At 37.8% G+C, this 20,017-nt stretch overlaps 1 protein-coding gene across 5 annotated transcripts in view; it reads left to right on the forward strand.

Annotated features, from left to right (window-relative positions):
• The window catches only part of ZRANB3 (zinc finger RANBP2-type containing 3), a 263,665-nt gene that overhangs the window by 164,652 nt on the left and 78,996 nt on the right, over positions 1-20,017 (forward strand). The window lies entirely within an intron of this gene.

The raw sequence follows: 20,017 nt of genomic DNA on the forward strand, positions 1-20,017 counted from the left end.
CGGACCAGGGCTCGAACCTGTGTCTCCTGCATAGGCAGGCAGATTCTTAACCACTGCACCACCAGGAAAGCCCCTGTAATACCTTTTAAATTCCTTTCCTTTCATGTTAGAAGGGTTTTCATAGAAACAAGTAATAAATATGATTAATTTCCCACATTTAACCACATGTACCTTTCCAAACTCTGGTTGTTGCTTCGGTTTTTGCTTGCTAAAGAATTGCTCTTCTCAAGAACTGTGGGGTGTATTCATTAGTCAGTTCATCCATTTATGCATTAATTCATAAGCTACTTATTATATGTTAGGCACAATGCTGGGTGCTAGGAATGCAAAGATTAATAAGATATGGTCCTTGCCATTAAGGAGCTTACACTCTGGGTATTCATGATTCTAATCTCAGATTTTCATGGTGTTTCTAAGTTACATTAAAATTTTGAGTTATTTTGTGACATAATATATTTTCATAGATCCAGGGAGATTTTTAACTTGCTCCCAAATTTATCTAAATAGCCAGAAAAACAGTTCTTGGATTCATATGTTTGTTTATCTCTGTAATTCCAGAAGTACTTTATTTAGGTGAGTAGTTTGCCTCAGTTTTTTCACCTGTTTTTGGTCCTGACCACAATTACTTTGATGATTCAAATACATCTTTTTCTTTTTAATGGGTGCAAAGTAGTATCTCATTGTGATTTTTAAAAAATATTTATTTATTGGGGCTTCCCTGGTGGTGCAGTGGTTAAGAATCCGCCTGCCAATGCAAAGGATACGGGTTCGAGCCCCAGTCCGAGAAGATCCCGTGTGCCGCGGAGCAACTAAGCCCGTGTGCCACAACTACTAAGCCTGTGCTCTAGAGCCTGTGTGCCACAACTACTGAGCCCACATGCCACGGCTACTGAAGCCCGCGCACCTAGAGGCTGTGCTCCACAGCAAGAGAAGCCACTGCAATGAAAAGCCCACACACCACAACGAAGAGTATCCCCTGCTCACCACAAATAAAAGAAAGCCTGAGCACAGCAACAAGGACCCAATGCAGCCAAAGATAAAATTAATTAATTAATTTAAAAAATTTATTTATGTATTTTGGCTGCACCAGGTCTTAGTTGCGGCATGTGGGATCTTTTTTAGTTGAGGCATGTAGGCTTCTTAGTTGCGGCACACAGGCTTCATAGTTGTGGCATGCGGGCTTCTTAGTTGTGGCATGCAAACTGTTAGTTGCGGCATGCATGCGTAATCTAGTTCCCCGACCAGGGATCGAACCTGGGCCCCCTGGATTGGGAGTACGGAGTCTTACCCACTGGACCACCGGGGAAGTCCCTCAAATACATCTTAAGATTTGGTTTGCTTAAGAAACACAAAACATTACTTCCATCTATGTGAATTTCTTCTACACATTTGAACTCCTTTTCACTGAATTGATTCCTAGTGCTTCAGAATCTGCTATTTTACAGAGCTCAAAGAGCTTTACTAACAGGAGATGAACACACTCTTGAGAAGCCATCTGTCCCATGCACGTGGCTCAGCTGCATCTGAATTCCTATACTGTCTTAAACCAATACAGCAGCCTCTTTTTTCTTCCTGCAGTTTCAAGTTTAGAGCACTCGATTGTCCAGTTATACTGGTAAACATGTAAGGTCTTCTGAGCAGCATATTTTATCTCAGAACACTGGGCTTTCTAAAATTCTTTATCTCTACAGTTAGTTCCCTAAATGTTAAACATTTCCAAAACCAACTGTCTGACTGCATTGAAGAAATAAATTCTTCATGTTTCTTCCAGTATTTTCCATATCTTTCATTCCATCAACTGACTATGGTTAGGGTGAAAAAAAATCACAATTTATTGATTCCTCTTTTCCACAGCTTGATTACATTGTAATGTACAGTCTGCTCTTTTCATGGTGATACCTTTCTTGAGTTTCAGAGCATCCTAATATTTCAGGATTTGGGGAACAAGTTTATGTTTTATTTATCTAGACTGTTGCTCTTTATCAGTTCTGTTTGTAAGTTCTCTTAGTGTTTTCACTCTGAATAATTCCAATTTTTCATTCTATCTTCCTATAATAGAACTTCCCTACTTCATTTTTTCCCTCTGGCATTTTTTTTGTTTTTTGCGGTACGCGGGCCTCTTACTGTTGTGGCCTCTCCAGTTGCGGAGCTCAGGCTCCGGACGCGCAGGCTCAGCGGCCATGGCTCAAGGGCCCAGCCGCTCTGCGGCACGTGGGATCTTCCCAGACCGGGGCACAAACCCGTGTCCCGTGCATCGGCAGGCGGACTCTCAACCACTGCGCCACCAAGGAAGCCCACCCTCTGGCATATTTACATTAAATTATTACCATTTCTAAACATTTTCTAGTCTGTGGTATTCTTCTTGGGTGATAGAAGCAGAACTACACACTGGATTACATATATGGTTTATCATTATTTAATATGAAAATGGAATATTCTAAATTTCTCCAATTTCTATCATTTGTCAAATTGTTTAGTTGTTAAACACTCAAATATTGTAGTGGGAAAACGAAATGCTACAGCCACCTTTGGAAAAAAAGTTTGGCTGTTTCTTATAAAGTTAGATATGTATAAACTATAAAACATTAAGGAAAAAATGAAAGATTTAAATAAGTGAAGTGGAATACTGTGTTCATGGACTGGAAGACTCAATGTTTTTGAAATGACCTTTTTTCTCAAATTGTTGTATAGATTCAATGCAATAATAATCAAATTACCAGTAGAATTTTTACTATACCATGCATTCTGCCTCCCGCCATGACTATGATGCCAGCCCAACTGCCTCTACTTCATCTCCTTTTGTTTCTCTTATTTTGTTTCCTCCCTTTGTTTCTCTGTCACTCCCTTTTACAACCTTAGTCCTTCCCTTAATTAACTAATAGTTGGAATTCTCCTGTACTGTGTCTGCTGAGCCCATTTTACAAGAATAGAGCATTGTTTTCTAGATATTGAATGAGAGGAATTGAGCGGAATCCAGCTTTCCTCAGAATGTCCTTAGTCTGGTGACATAGGTCTTGATTTGCTTTTATGGTCCAGTTCATTCAGAATTAAGGTGTCATGAGGGTACGCTCTGGGAAGAAGGGATTTTCTCATTAACGTCTCATGAGTTATTTCTTGGGAGATACAGAGTCTTTTGTTTGTGCAGCACCTTCTTGGATCATGTGGAAAAAAAGAGATATGGTGAACTGAAGATTGTATGTTAAATCTTACTTTCTGCTTGTCCTGAGGTATAGCTTACTGCCAGATTCTGTTGAATTTCTTTCTTTCTGCTGTTTTTTTCTAGGCCTTTGTTAATTCTTTTTAGGATCAGTCATCCAAGTCAAGGCTGATAATGTGAGGTTGGCTTAACACCTTCAGGGCCAGGTTCCAGGGTCAGGTAGGGAAGCATGGATTCTCAAGGGCTCAAACGAAGCTCTGGGCCTCTAGACTCTTTGACATTAATTTTCTTCCCGGGTCCTCCTTAGTCTTGTCAGAAATTCCAGTTTTGTCCTAAGTGTTCAGGAACAGCCAGATGGAAGAGATGCACAGGACAAGGTATGGGGAAAGGGTGTGGAGCTACCATGCCCTCTCTAGGTGCTCCACTCTCCCCGAAATCTCCATGTGTTCACCAACCTGGAAGCCTGGTAGTCAATTGAGTTTTGGCAAAGATGCAAGGCAGTCCTATGGAGAAAGTTGTCTTTCAACAAATGTTTCTGGAACAATTAGATATACAAATGCAAAAAAAAAAAAAAAAAAAGAAAGAAGGAAAAGCAGCAGCAGCAGCTCAGTTCATTTCTCACACCTTATGTAAAATTTAACTAAAAATGGGTTTTAGAGGATTCTGGAAAGTGATGCGGTAGGAAACATCAGGAATCTGTCTCCCCACCTAGACAATAATTGCACTGGCAGAGTTTGTCTGATGTCAGTATTTTGAAAATCTGGAGTATATTGAAGACTTGCAACTTCCAGGGGAAGACTTAGATAATAAACTGTGGTTAATTTCAGCCAATTCCAACTCTTGCCACAGTAAACAGCTACCCATCACCCATCTCCAGCCTCATGGCAGACAGCTATATACATGTTCCTGGAGCAACTTGCACACAGCTTGTGGGAGCCAGGCTGGGCAAATAGGCCCCTGTTCTCCATATTATCAAAGATCTGTACTCTGATCACTGATTGCTGCTTCTGATCACGGAAGTGCAGATGAAGTGGGAGCATCCATTGTTGTTTCACCTTTCCCTATTATTGCAAGCCCTTCCCCCTCCAGATTATGTCACTTCCAGGTAATTTAAGAGGTTAGTGCCATTTACCTCCTCCCTTCACTTTTCTGTTTTTCCCCTTTTGGGGGCCAGACATTAGGGCATTCAAAAATAACTATACACATGGGTTACATTTGAAAGGGACCACATATGCCCAGGAAAAGGCACAGGCTCAGAAAAGAACTGAAAAGACCTTAAGTTTATACCTCAGGCAGATCCTTAGCACAGAGACAGTCTACAAAAATTTAAAAAAGAAAAATGAAAAACAAAACCACAATAAGCAATAACAACAAAAAAAACCAGTAGAACATGGGGAAGGGGAGAATCTGGTTTATAGAGTTACCATATTATTAGATTCAAATGTCCAGTTTTCAACAAAAATATCACAAGGCATACAAAGGAAAAGGAAAGTATGGCCCATTCATAGGAAAAAAATAAAATAGAAACTGCCCCGGAAAAGACCTGATGGCAGATCTCCTAGACAAAGACTAAAACAACTGTTTCAAAGATTCTCAAAGGAACTAAAGGAAGATGTGGAGAAAGTCCAGAAAATGATGAATGAACAAAATGGAAATATTAATAAAGAGATAGAAAACCTAAAAAAGAATTCTTAAAAGAAATTCTGTATCTGAAAAGTAAAATAACTGAAAGGAAAATTTTCCTAGAGGAATTCAAAGGCACATTTGAGCAAGCAGAATTAAGAAATCAGAGAACTTGAAGATAGGACAATGGAAATTTTCAAGTCTGAGGAACAGAAAGAAAAAAGAATGAAGAAAAGTGAACAGAACCTAAGGGATCTGTGTGAACCATGGAACAGAGCAGCAGGTGGATTGTAGAGTCCCAAGAGAAGAGAGAAAAAAGGGACTGAGAATATTTGAAGAAATAAGGACTAAAAACTTCCCAAATTGGATGAAAGATATGATTATAAACATCCAAGAAGCACAACAAACTCCAGAATAAGATAAACTGAAGGTGGCCCATATCCAGCTTTCTAAAGACAAAGACAAAGAGAATCTTGATAGCAAGAGCAAAGCAACTTGCCACATAGAAGCGATCCTTAAAATGATTATCAGCTGATGTTTTATCAGAAACTTTGGAGGCCAGAAGGCAGTGAGCTCATATTACCATATGATTCAGCAATTTCACTTCCAGGTATATACCCAAAAGAATTAAAAGCAAGGTCTTGAAGAGATATTTGTACCCTTGTTCATAGCAGTGTAACTCACAATAAGTTAAACATGGAAGCAAACCAAGTGTCCATCAATGGACGAATAGATTAGCAAAATGTGGTTTATACATCCAGTGGAATTTTCAGTCTTAAAAAAGAAGGAAATTCCGACATATGCCACAACATGAATGAACCCTGGACATTATGTTAAGTGCAATAAACCAGTCTCCAACAGACAAATACTGTATGATTCCACTTATATGATGTACTTAGAGTAGTCAAAATCATAGAGACAGAAAGTAGAATGGTGGTTGCCCTGGGTTGCAGGTCAGAGGGAATGAGGAGTTACTATTTAATGGGCATAGAGTTTTGGTTTTACAAGATGAAAAGAGTTGTGGAGATGACCTGTGGTGATGGTTGTATAGCATTATGTATTTATTTAATACCATTGAACTGTTTACTTAGTAATGGTCAAGATGGTAAATTTTATATTATGTGTATTTACCATAATTTAAAAATTGAAAAAATCAATTAAAAATGGATTGTAAACTAAAATATAAAACCTAAAACTATAAAACTCAAAGAAAATAAAGGAAAAACACATTGTGACCTGGGGTTAGGCAAACATTTTTTTATATAGGACACAAAAAACATGAACTGTGAAAGATAAAAGTGATGAATTTTACTTCATAAATATTGAAAAGGTCTCTTCCAAAGATACTGGTAAGAGAATGAATGGACAAGCCACAGATGAGTAGAAAATATTTGTGGGAATTCCCTGATGGTCCAGTGGTTAGGACTCTGTGCTTCCACTGCAGGGGGCATGGGTTCCATCCCTGGTTGGGGAAGTAAGATCTCACATGCCCCTCAACGTGCCAAAAAAAAAAAAAAAAAGGTACACACACACACATATTTGTAAAGCACATATTTGATAAAGGAATATATATATTCATATATGTCTATAAAATATAAATTTTAAAATATAAAAAGGAATTTATAAAAGAATATATCAAATAATATATCAAATCTCTCAAAACTCCATTATAAAAGAAAGAGAAAAAAATTTTTAATGGTTGAAAGAGAGGCCTCACCAATAAAATAAGGTGAGGTCAAATAAGCACTTGAAAAGATGCTCAACATCATTCATCATTAGAGAAGTGCTAGTTAAAACCACAGTAAATACCAGTACACATGCATTAGCACAGGTAAAATTTTTACAGACTGACAATACCAAATGATGGTAATGTATGATGCTGAACAACTGAAATTCACATACATTGTTGATGGGAATGCAAAATGGCATAGGAACTTTGGGAAAAAGTATGCCAATTTCTTATAAAGTTAAGCATACACTTAACATACAACCCAGCGATCCCATTTTGGGTATTTAGTCAAGATAAATGAAAACATATGTTCATTCAAAAATATGTATGCAAATGTTTACAGCAGTTTTATTTATAGTCACTTAAAACTTGAAACAATCCAGATGTCCTTCAACTCGTGAATGTACAAATGATAAAATATCCATGCAATAATGGATATCCATCACAATAAAAAGGAATGAACTACTAATACACTCAATAACATAGGTGAATTTCAAATGCAGTATGCAAAGTGAAAGAAATCAGATTTAAAAGGCTGCATACTGTATGATTCTATTTATGTACCATTCTGAAAAGTGCAAAACTGTAGGAGCAGAAAACAAATCAGTGTTTCCCAGGAGCTGGGAGTAGAAGAAAGGGATTGCTGCAAAAGTACACAAGGGAACTTAACTTCTAAAAAAGAAGTCAGAGGGTAATTTCCAAAGTCCAAAGTTAACTCTGTGTGTGCGCACGTGTGTGCGCGCGTGTGTGTGTTCATGAACACAGATAAGCATGCATGTTCTTTGCCATAAACTTCCAATTTCATCATCATAAGCTAATATCAAGTGCCTATGTAGAAATGCCTCTTTTTAATTATACATGGTCAAAAAGACAGATACAAAAAAGTTTATGTTTATTGTTTAGAAAAGGAGAAATGAGTTTTTACTTACTTTGTAAATCTGAATGAGAAAATGGCTATATTAATTCCAAAAAAAGTTTTAAAGGTTCATGTTTTCTAACTTCTTTAGAGACATTTGAAATTTTGTTGTTGTTGCTGTTAATTTTAGGTTGTTAGGAATTACATTTTCTTTATGTTTAAATGTTTAATTATACCCTAAGGCATACTGCTGCTGCTTGGTCTTTAAAAAACTTCTTTTTCTTATTCATTTACACCTTTCCTCTTTCATGTATACACCTTCTTTGCCATTGTACTTACAGACTTGTTTTATAATTTTCTTTCCTTCCCATAAAACTAATGAACCTTAAACTTCAGAATCACTCACTTACATAGGCCCATTTCAAGGCTCTGGGAAGGACTTCGGCAATTTTCACAATTTTGTGTCCTGTCAAATTTATAGATGTAGGCTACTTTAATCTCAATAGATTGAAAGATCTTTTTTCAGTCCATCATTTATATATATATGTATTTTTATATATATGTATGTATACACACACACATATATATATATTTGTGTGGTGGTGTTGGGTGTCAGCGAGCATTTTTTGGATCAGGCTAAGAGGAAACTCTATTGGGGGTACACTTAGTTTGAGTTCATATGGTTCTCCGTAATTTCCATTTTTAGCTATTTTTAGGTGATAGCTAGCCATCCCAATGTAGGAATGGCTTCCAGGAATACGCACAGTGCAAGGATGGCAGTTGTACTGCAGTGTGAGCTTGTCCTCTGGCACTCACTCTGGAAGGATATAAGTAATGGAAGACAAGCAAGGTTGAAAGGTACAGAGCCAGAGTATTAATCTGTAAATAATTCCAATTCTTACAGCTCATATATAGCAGAAACTTGATGGAAGTTTTTTCAAATTTGACAATTCCAAAAAATTTTACACAACATGGTAATGATAAGTTATGAACCTGAAAGAAACTTTTAAAAATTATTATTAATAGAAAATAAAATTTGGTCATCCATGCTTGAGTAAAATCTGAATTATCCTATTTCTTTAAAGAATATATTACAGAGGCAATTAAAGGGTAAGCAGTGGAAAGTGTGGGAAAAGCATTATAGATGTGTGTCCAGTTAACTAATAAAAATGTGTTCTTTTCCTGGATTTGGAAACAAGTGTAGGTGTTTATAAACATTTTTTTAAATAAATTTATTAATTTTAACTTTGGCTGCATTGGGTCTTTGTTGCTGTGCGCAGGCTTTCTGTTGTTGCGGCGAGTGGGAGCTACTCTTCATTGTGGTGTGCGGGCTTCTCATTGCAGTGGCTTCTCTTGTCACGGAGCACAGGCTCTAGGCGTGCGGGCTTTAATAGTTGTGTCACACAGGCTCAGTAGTTGTGGCTCGCGGGCTTAGCTGCTCCGTGGCATGTGGGATCTTCCCAGACCAGGGCTCGAACCTGTGTCCCCTGCATTGGCAGGTGGATTCTTAGCCACTGAGCCACCAGGGAAGCCCCTATAAACTTTTTAAATTGTGAAACTTGTTGTGATTTTTTTTCTGAATTGAATTTTTTAAATTACAAAAGCATTGTTTGCTTATTATAAACAGGTAGACAAAGTACAGGCATACTTCATTTTATTGTGCTTCACTTTATTGTGCTTCTCAGATACTGTATTTTTTCATAAATCGAAGGTTCTGGCAACCCTGCATCTAAGCAAGTGTATCAGCACCATTTTTCCAGTGGTGTTTGCTCACTTCATGTCTCTGTGTCACACTTGGGTAATTCTCATAATATTTCACATGTTTTCATTATTATTATAGTTGTTATGGCGTCGTGATCAGTAATCTTTGATGTTATTATTGCAAAAATATGACTCACTGAAGCTGAGTATTTTTTAGCAATAAAATATTTTTATTAGGGTATGTACTTTTCTTTTAGACATAATGCTGTTGCGCACTTAAGAGACTACAGTATACTTTTATATACAACTTTTGTATACAACTTGTATATAACTTTTATATACACTGGGAAACCAAAAACTTTGTGTGACTCACTTTATTGTGATACTCACTTTATTGTGGTGGTCTGGAACTGAACCCACAGTATCTCTGAAGTATGCCTCTAAAAACAAAATGGGAGTTAAAAAAAAAAGTTTTTATGTCAACCCTTTTAATCCCCACCACCATTACCCCCAAGATTAGCAATGTTATATTTTGCTGCATATTCTTCCAGCGCTGTTTCCATTATTATACAGACATACACATGTACACACACATATACATAATCTTTCGTATCAAACATATTACTCTACAACTTCTGTTTTTCATTTATTGTATACCTTTGACATTTTTCTTACTCCATACATATAATCAACTGCTTCTTAATGAATAGTTGCTTAATAGTCCATGTTTGGCATGACCTACATTTTATTCAACCATTCCCCCAAAATAGTGGACTTTCACATTTTACACATTTTAGAAACTAAAGATCAGGAAAGAAATGGCTAAGACCTAAAGTCAGGAATGTTTCCTAGTCCCAGAATCTCCTGCTTTTGTACACCATACTCCCCAACACACACACACACACACACACACACAAATTTGTTCTTTTAACTTCATTTAAAAAAAGCCTCATAGGCCTCTGAAAATTCCTTGGCCTTAGGCACTTAAAAGCTCCCCAGCCCAAGATCTCAAGCAGTCTGACATCAACGCAGGCACCCTTAGCTCAGAAGTTCTGTTGCCCTAGTGGGCTTTGGGGAGGGAATCCTGGAAATGTGCAGTGTAGAAACTGAAATATGCAACACCCCCTTTTTTAAATTAATAAACTTTATTTTTTAAGAGCAGTTGTAGGTTCTCAGCAAAATTGACTAGAAAGTGCAGGGAGTTCCCATATACCCCCTCTTCTCACAAATGCACAACCTCCCACACTATTGAAATTCTGCAACACAATGCACATTTGTACTATCATTGAACTCCATTGACACATCATTATCACCCTATGTCCACAGTTTACATTAGGGGTCACTCTTGGTATTACACATTCTATGGGTTTTGACAAAGGTGCAGTGGCATGTATCCACCTTTGTTAGTATAGTTTCACTGCCCTAAAGATTCTCTGTTCCGCCTAATCATCTCTCCCTCCCCTGTAAGCCCTAGCAAGCATTTATCTTTTTAGTGTCTCCGTAGTGCCTTTTCAAGAATGTTATTTGGTTGGAATCATATAATGTTGCCTTTTCATATTAACTTCTTTCACTTAGTTATATACATTTAAGTTTCTTCCACATTTTTTCATGACTTGATAGTTCTACCATTTTGCATTCCCTCCAGCAATGAATGAGATTCCCTATCGCTCCACATCCTTGTCAGCATTTGGTGTCGTCAGTGTTTTGGATTTTAGCCATTCTAATAGATGTATAGTGGTATCGCATTGTTTTAATTTGCAATTCTCTAATGACTTATGATGTTGTAAATCATTTCATATGCTTACTTGAAATCTGTATATCTTTCTTGGTGAGATGTCTGTTCAGGTCTTTTGCCATTTTTAAAAAAAAATAACTATTTATTTATTTATTTTTGGCTGTGTTGGGTCTTCGTTGCTGCACACAGGCTTTCTCTAGTTGCGGGAGGGGGGCTACTCTTTATTGTGGTTCGTGGGCTTCTTGTTGCGGAGCATGGGCTCTAGGTGCGCAGACTTCAGTAGTGGCAGCACATGGGCTCAGTAGTTGCGGTGCACAGGCTCCACAGTGCAGGCTCAGTAGTTGTGGCTCACGGGCTTAGCTGCTCCACGGCATGTGGGATCTTCCCGGATCAGGGTTTGAACCCGTGTCCCCTGCATTGGCAGGCGGATTCTTAACCACTGCGCCACCAGGGAAATCCTGCCATTTTAAAATTGAGTTACTTGTTTTCTTATTCTTGGGTTTTAAGAGTTCTTTGCATATTTTGGATAATAGTCCTTCATTAGTGTGTCTTTTGCAAATATTTTTCTCAGTCTGGAGTTTATCTTTCCATTCTCTTCACTTGTCTTTCAAAGAGCAGAAGTTTTAATTTTAATGAAGTCCATCCAGCTTATCAATTATTTCTTTTATACATCATGCCTTTGGTATTGTATCTAAAAAGTCATCACTATACCATGGTCTAGCAACACTATACTACTTCATGAGTAGTGCAAGTATCTTATATTAACAAAATAATCCTCATTCTTCCCTCTAGTACCTTGTATCATTGCTGTCACTTATTTCAGTTATACATAAGCATATATAGAGAGAGATAATGGAATACACTGTTGCTGTTATTATTTTGAGCAAACTGTGATCTGTTAGATCAATTAAAAATAAGAAAAATAAAAGTTTTTATTTTACTTTCACTCATTCATTCTCCAATTCTCTTGCCTTCTTTATGTAGATCTGATATTCTGACTTACATCATTTTTCTCTTTCTAAAGATCTTCATTTATTTATTTACTTTCTCTTCACAAGGACTTTTATTTTTCTCACTTGGTTCTTTTTTTTTGTTTTTTAACATCTTTATTGGAGTATAATTGCTTTACAATGGTGTGTTAGTTTCTGCTGTATAACAAAATAAATCAGCTATACATATACATATATCCCCATTTGTCCTCCCTCTTGCGTCTCCCTCTCACCCTTCCTATCCCACCCCTCCTTTGTGGTCACAAAGCACTGAGCTGATCTCCCTGTGCCATGTGGCTGCTTCCCACTAGCTATCTATTTTACATTTGGTAGTGCATATATGTCCATGGCACTGTCTCATTTTGTCCCAGTGAAGATCTTCGTTTAATATTTCTTGCAAAGCAGGTCTTATGAACAAATCCCCTCAATTTTTGTTTGTCTGAGAAAGTTTGTTTCACCTTGACTTTTGATGGATAATTTTGCAGGGTACAGAATTCTAGGGTGGTGGGGTTTTCTCTGAACACTTTAAATATTTTACTCTACTCTCTTCTTGCTTTCGTTTCAGAGGAGAAGTTATATATAATTCTTATTTTTGCTCCCATATATGTAAGGTGTTTTATTTTTTTCCCTGACTTCTTTCAATGTTTTTTCCCTTATTTTTGATTTTCTGAAGTTTGAATGTGGTATGCCTGGGTGTAGTTTTTTGGGTGTTTATCCTGCTTGATATTCTCTGAGCTTTCTGGATTTGTGGTTTGGTATCTGACATTAACTAGGGGAAATTTTCAGTCATTATTATTTCACTCATAACTTTCATGATTGTGAGTCTGGGGCTGGCAATTGAGAGAGCATGAGATAATAGGAAGAACTAATTTCCCATATTTAGTGGTGTTTTATGACTATCGTCTAATCTCATAAAACTGATAAAGCATGAGAGACTCCTGGTTTAGTATTGTATTTCCAAGCTGAATTTTTAAGAACACTTAAAAACCATAAGAGGGACTTCCCTGGTGGTCCAGTGGGTAAGACTCCGTGCTCCCAGTGCAGGGGTCCTGGGTTCAATCCCTGGTCAGGGAACTAGATCCCACATGCATACCGCAACTAAGAGTTTGCATGCAGCAACTAAGAGTCTGCATGCCACAGCTAAGAACTCTGCATGCCGCAACTAAGAAGTCTGCATGCTGCAACTAAGAAGTCCACATGCTGCTACTAAAAAAGATCCTGGGGACTTCCTTGGTGGTCCAGTGGCAAAGAGTCCACCTGACAATGGAGAGGATGCAGGTTTGATCCCTGGTCAGGGAACTACAATCCCACATGCCATGTGGCAAGTAGGCCCACACGCCACAACTAGAGCCCACGTGCTGCAAACTACAGAGCCCATGTGCTCTGGAACCTGTGCACCACAACTACAGAGGCCACGTGCCCTGGAGCCTGCCTGCCACAGCTAGAGAAGAGAAAACTCACACGCCACAACCAGAGAGAAGCTCATGCACTGCAACAAAGAGCCTGTATGCCACAACTAAGACCCGACACAGCCAAAAGTAAATTAAATAAATAATAAATCCTAAAAAAAAAAAAATCCTGCATACTGCAATGAAGACCTAGTGCAGCCAAAATAAATTAACAAACAAATAAATAAATCTTAAAAATAAAGTAAGAGTTTATGGTATTGGAAGAGGGAAACATCATTGCTCATATTTTTCTTGAAAGTTTTTAAGGAAGGGAATAATATAATTTGCATTTGAGAAACTAAACTTACTGTTGTGTGGGAGCAATTAGAAGGTAGGAGATGGAGTAATTCATAACTACCAACGTGCCTTGGTGTACACCTATCCAGGTAAAGAGAATTTGACTGTATGAGGAGTTCCGTTTAATACCGTTTTTTAGCTTATGAGCTATTTCTTCACATTTTATTTGTGGTAAGAGTCACTATTCTGCCATCTTTGTAGCTATGTTGTATTGCATGTCATGTTACATTTACCTTCATAATACTTACAATTTTCTAATTTAAGGCATTTAAGATCTTGTGCATTCATCTTCCTCAAATGTTGTGGGGGTTTTGTTTGTTCGTTTACTTTATTTGGTCTTTATTGCTCCTTATGGGCTTTTATTTATTTACTTTGTGTTAAAGATTGACATGCACAAATATTAAATAACTTTTTTTCTCAGAACTTAGTCTTACATATATAGTACATAATAGGTGTAAATGACCATGATAAGAGCAGGGAAGTAGTAGTATTGTAGAGCAGTGTTTCTCAACCCTATTGACCTAATGCCCACGTTTTGTAATAAATATTGTGTAATGCTCCCCTAATACTGAAACAAAATACATAGATATAATAATCTATGTCTACTGGTAATTTTTTAAAAAACTAATACAACCCAGCATAACACAGGGGAAAAATAAAAATTATGCAAACTAAAATAAAATAATATGTACTTCTGAATGTAAATAGATAGGAACTTTTCCATTTGTAATTTTCTTGTTTCTAGTTGTGGTCTTTTCCATCTAGAGAAGTTCCTTTAGCATTTGTTGCAAAGCTGGTCTGGTCGTGCTAAATTCTCTTAGCTTTTGCTTGTCTATAAATCTTTTGATTTTGTATTTTCTTGATTCGTGCCTCTATTCTTTTTCTGAGATGTTGTATCATCTGTACTATCATTACTCTGAATTCTTTTTCAGGTAGATTGACTCTCTCCACTTCACTTAGTTGTTCTGCTGGGGTTTTGTCTTGTTCCTTCATCTGGGACATATTGCTCTGCTGTCTCATTTTGTCTAACTTATTGTGATTGTGGTTTCCGTTCCACTGGCTGCAGGGCTATAGTTCTTCTTGCTTCTGCTGTCTGCCCCCTCATGGATGAGGCTGTCTAAGAGGCTTTGCAGGTTTCCTGCAGGGAGGGACTGGTACCTGCCCACTGGTGGGTGGAGCTGGTTCTTGTCCCTCTGGTGGGCAGAGCCATGTCAGGGGGTGTGTTTATTGGGAAGCTGTGTGCTTAGAAGACTTTAAGCAGCCTGTCTGCTGATGGGTGGGGCTGTGTTCCCACCCTGTTGGTTGTTTGGCCTGAGGCATCCCAGCACTGGAGCCTGCAGACTGTTGGCTGGGGCCAGGTCTTGGTGAGAAAATGGTGGCCTCCAGGAGGGTTCACACCAATGAGTACTTCTCAGAACTACTGCCACCTGTGTCCTTGTCGCCACAGTGAGCCACAGCTGCTCCCCACCTTCGCAGGAGACCTTCCAATACTAGCAAATAAGTCTGGCCCAGTCTCTTATGAGGTCACTCATTTTTTCCGCTGGGTCCTGGTACGCACGAGACCCTGTGTGTGCTCTCCAAGACTGAAGTTTCTGTTTCCCCCAGTCCTGTGGAATTCCTGCAGTCAAACCCCAGTGACCTTCAAAGCCAGATTCTCTGGCTGGGGAGCTTGACGTGGGGCTCAGAACTTTCACTCCTGTGGAAGAATTTCTGTGGTATAATTATGTTCCAGCTTGTGGGTTGCCCACCTGGCATGTATGGGATTTGATTTTATCACAGTTTTGCCCCTCCTATGTCTCGTTGTGGCTTCTTCTTTGTCTTTGGATGTGGGCTATCTTTTTGGGTAGGTTCCAATGTTTTCTTGTCAATGGTGGTTCAGCAGTTAGTTGTGATTTTGGTGTTTCTTTAAGAAGAGGTGAGCTCACATCCTTCTACTTCACCATCTTGTCTGTATAATCATTAGATAGGAATGACTACACTGGAAGTCAATTTTAAAAAGAGTGAAATAAGTATATTTATACTGGATTTTATTGAATCTAAGACAGCCTTGATTATAATATGCACTATTATTTTACATACCATTGAGGGAAGAACTGCTACAATTAAACTAATAGATCTCTGTGAATTTCAGAGATATTAAAGGGGGGAATCTGAATCATAAAATTGATGAAAGTTGATGTCTGTATGGAATCATTATAAACACTTGCTCTACAAACACAAGCTAATATAGCTGTGTGTGTTTGCAAGGCAGCTACTTCAGTGCCACTGTTGCCAGTGACATGATTTTCCAAAGTGGCAAACAACTTTGGGTTAGTTTTCTAATAAAGCAAAGTACAATATCCTTTTGCATTAACAGCATTTATGGTTTCTAGAAAATCCATTTTATATTAACACTGTACCAAAAATACTTTGTCCTTATAACCCTGATTCTTGATTCTTACTGCCTTCTCTTAAACATAAAACAGCAGCTTCATGGCTTTAACCCTGCTCTCATCTTTACATTTTTGTTCTGTTTCTGGACTACAGAGGCATTTACCTTGTCTTTATCCCCAAATGTGGATTTTTGTTTTCTCTTTATATTTTACCTATCCTGAGTTTGAAGCAAAGAGGATAAATCAAAGCCTGAACTTACTGACCCTATTTCCTTGGAAGTCTTTTTATTTGAAGTTTAAAAACTATTGCATGTGTCACTTTGATTTTTTAAAAATTCATTAAGAATACAGTTCTAAAATAAAAACCAGCAGCCATCTATACAAAAGTAAGTTTGAGTGGCTACAATAAAAGTAGATGGTGAATAGCTCCTATTAGGGAAAGACTGGTCACCTTTCTTTATTCACAGTGTGCATCATCCTTCCCAACATCAAGTAACAACATGCTATAAGGTCCCACTTCTAATGTTATTTAACACAACACGGTAAATAACATTAGGATTTAACATCTGAAATAAATGGTAACTTAAGCAAACAAAATTGTAAATAGAAACAAATGAAAAGACAGCCCACAGAATAGGAGAAATTGTTTGTAAATCATACATTTTATACAGGACTTGTATCTAGATATATTAAGAATTCGTACAACTCAGTATGACAACCGAATTCAGAAATGGTTAAAGTATTTGAATAGGCATTTCTCCAGCAAAGACATACAAATGGCCAATGAGCACATGAAAAAAAAAAGGCTTGACATCATTAGTCATCAGAGAAATAAAAATCGAAACCTCAGTGAGATACCACTTCATACCCACTAGCATGGCTAAACTCAAAAAGTCACATAACAAGTGTTGATGAAGTTGTGGAGAAATTGGAATCCTTGAACACTGCTGGTTGGAATGTAAACTGGTTTAGCTACTTTGGAAAACAGTCTAGCACTTCCTCAAATGATTAAACGTAGAATTGCCATGCAAGCCAGCCATTCAACTCCTAGGTATATACCCAAGAGAAATGAAAGTATATGTCCACAAAAAAACTTGTACATGAATTTTGATAGCAGCATTGTTTATAAAAGCCCAAAGTTGGAAACAGCCCAAATGTCTATCAACAGATAAATGAATAAACAAAATGTGGTATATCCATACAATGGAATATTATTTGCTACAACATGGATGAATCTTGAAAATATTATGCTGAGTAATAGAAGCTAGTCACAAAAGACTATACAGTGCTGTATGATTCCATATATATGAAAATTCAGAATAGGAAAATCTTTAGAGACAGAAAATAGATTAGTGGTTGCTTAGGGCTGGGTAGACAGGACAGCGGTTAAGGGAGTGATAGCTAAAGGATACGAGGTTCCTTCTTTTTCTTTTTTTTTCTTAATAAATTTATTTGTTTTATTTATTTATTTTTGGCTGCGTTGGGGCTTCATTGCTACGTGCAGGCTTTCTCTAGTTGCGGCAAGGGGGGGGCTACTCTTCATTGTGGTGCGTAGGCTTCTCATTGCAGTGGCTTCTCGTTGCGGAGCACGGGCTCTAGGCACACGGGCTTCAGTAGTTGTGGCTTATGGGCTCTAGAGTGCAGGCTCAGTAGTTGTGGTTCATGGGCTTAGTTGCTCCGCGGCATATGGGATCTTCCCGGACCAGGGCTTGAACCCGTGTCCCCTGCGTTGGCAGGCGGATTCTTAACCATTGCGCCACCAGGGAAGCCCGAGGTTCCTTCTTGAGATGATGAAAATGTTCTAAAATTTACTGTGGTGGTGGTAGTTGCACATATCTGTGAGTATACTAGAAACCGTTATTGAATTATACACTTTAAGTGGGTAAATTGTATGGAATTATGAATTATATCTTCGTAAAACTGTTTTTAAGAAAGAATAGGATATTCCAAAAAGTATGTATAATTTACATCAAATTTAAGGGGAAGAGACCAGGTCTTTACAGGTGGCATCTCTTAGCCCTCCCTCCCCTTCTCATTTGCCTTTTGCACCCCAAACTTGAGTCTGGGGGCTCAGAAGCCAACACTCTTTAAAGTCAATACCACCTCAAGGGGTCTGACTCCAGCTAAAAGAGAAGTGAGGATTAGGGAGGGTGGATGAAAGGATTTCTCTAAACCATCATTTACACCAAGCATAGAGCTTGCAATCAACCAGTGACAAAGCACCCAGGAGGCAACTGGCTACAAAAGCTTCTCTCAATAGAGTGCTTTCTCCTGGAGGGGTGAAGAAACCTCATTGTTACAGGCCTGGTACTGGTAGTGTGTGGCACCTGAAATTAGATTGCTCCAACTTCAAAACAGACCTGTGCATGTGGTGCTCAACTATTTTGTGCTCTGCAGGAGGCAAGTGAGGCCTATGTGGTTAGCCTGTGTGACAACACCTGTGTGCTTTCTGTACCAAAGTGGAATAATTGTGCCAAAAGACCTCCACTTAGCATGTTGTACACTTGTCCAATGTTTTGCAAAGGTGGAGAATGTGCTTAAGAATTCATTTTAATGGCAACAAAAAAAGACCCAACATCTTTTTCTCATTTTCTGTAGTCCTAAACATTAGATTTTTTTCCTGTTCAGTTTATTTTTCCAGTTTTATTAAGATATAATTGACAAAAATTAGATTTTTTTTCTTTTTTTTTTACCATGAGGTCAAAATGTACTTAAGTATCTTGATTGTGAATGGAAAAATAGGTGACAGAATCGGTTATTGGCAAGTATTTTTCCATTTTCATTAGCGTATAAAGTTTTAATATAAATATGGAGACATAAAGCATTAAAAAGTCAAAATATTTCAATAAACAAGTTTCAGTAATTCAATTTATAACAATTATAACTAAACCTATTAAATTTTTTACAACGCCAGCCCTTAGTTTTTTAAAACAAGTACATTTCTTATTGATGACAACTAAGTGGTGTCTGTCATTTTATCATACAGTAGTTCCATCCATTCACTATACTTTTCTAATCAATTCTACATGCAAATACATGATTTTAATGTTTTTGGTACTATTCCTGTATGTTTGCTATCAAAATACATTAAACTAAAAAAAAACAATGTCAGCCAAGTTCCAGGTTTCTCAAAATGACACTGTTTGCATTATATACCACCAAATCCCACTAAAATGAATAGTTATTTAATTTTTAATATTAGTAATTATAATACAACCTAACAGGAATTTTTCCTTTGTTAATTATTCTCTAGTAGCTATTTTTAGTAGTATTGGCCCCTGGAAGATGATTGGGAATTTTGTGGATTTGTGTGGGGTTGTCACAGTGATTCAGGGATGCCATTAGGCCAGCTGTCCTGATGCCTAAGTTCAATAGGTCCACTCGATTTAATACCTACGCCAGTCCTTTGTGCTTCCAACTCCTGGTCTTCTCAGAGATGTAGAGGATAAGTTCCCTACTGCAAACATTTTCAGTTGTAGCTTACTTTCTTTTGTCGGGTCAGCTACCGCTTGTCTGTCTGACTTAAACGTTTGTTGAAATCACTTATCCTCTGATGTTTTCTCTCCCATCTCTCTTTCATAGGGCATTTGTACCTTTTTTTTTTTCTTTGCTGTCAATCCAGTGGTTCAAAAGAAGAAGAGATCACCAAGTGATCTATCTGCTGTGCTTAACAGTTCAATGGGAGATAATATTGCCTCCTAGAATTTGTAGAAATCATTTTAGTTGGTTTTGGTTGTTACGTATACTGGCTGGTGTACTTGCAGTTAGTGCTTATTTAGGGCTAGATCTGCTAAACACACTGCCACGTGTGAGGTCATCCAAAATGCCAGTGGTATTCATAGTTATCTGTTCATCCCACCCTTTTATTAACTCAGTATAAACACTATGTTTAAACACTAACATTTACTACAGCTGAGAGTAATGTGTAATCTTATTCATTACTATTTCTAAAGCTGAGCTTTTTGAAACTAATTTGCATTCAAAAATAAAAGTAAAGGGACTTCCCTGGCAGTCCAGTGGTTAAGACTTCGCCTTCCAATGCAGAGGGAGCGGGTTCGATCCCTGGTCAGGGAGCTAAGATCCCACATGCCTCGTGGCCAAAAACACCAA

This window comes from Monodon monoceros, unplaced genomic scaffold, assembly GCF_005190385.1.
Source record: "Monodon monoceros isolate NGI ecotype Baffin Bay Population unplaced genomic scaffold, NGI_Narwhal_1 Super_Scaffold_16, whole genome shotgun sequence".
NCBI classification, from domain to species: domain Eukaryota; kingdom Metazoa; phylum Chordata; class Mammalia; order Artiodactyla; family Monodontidae; genus Monodon; species Monodon monoceros.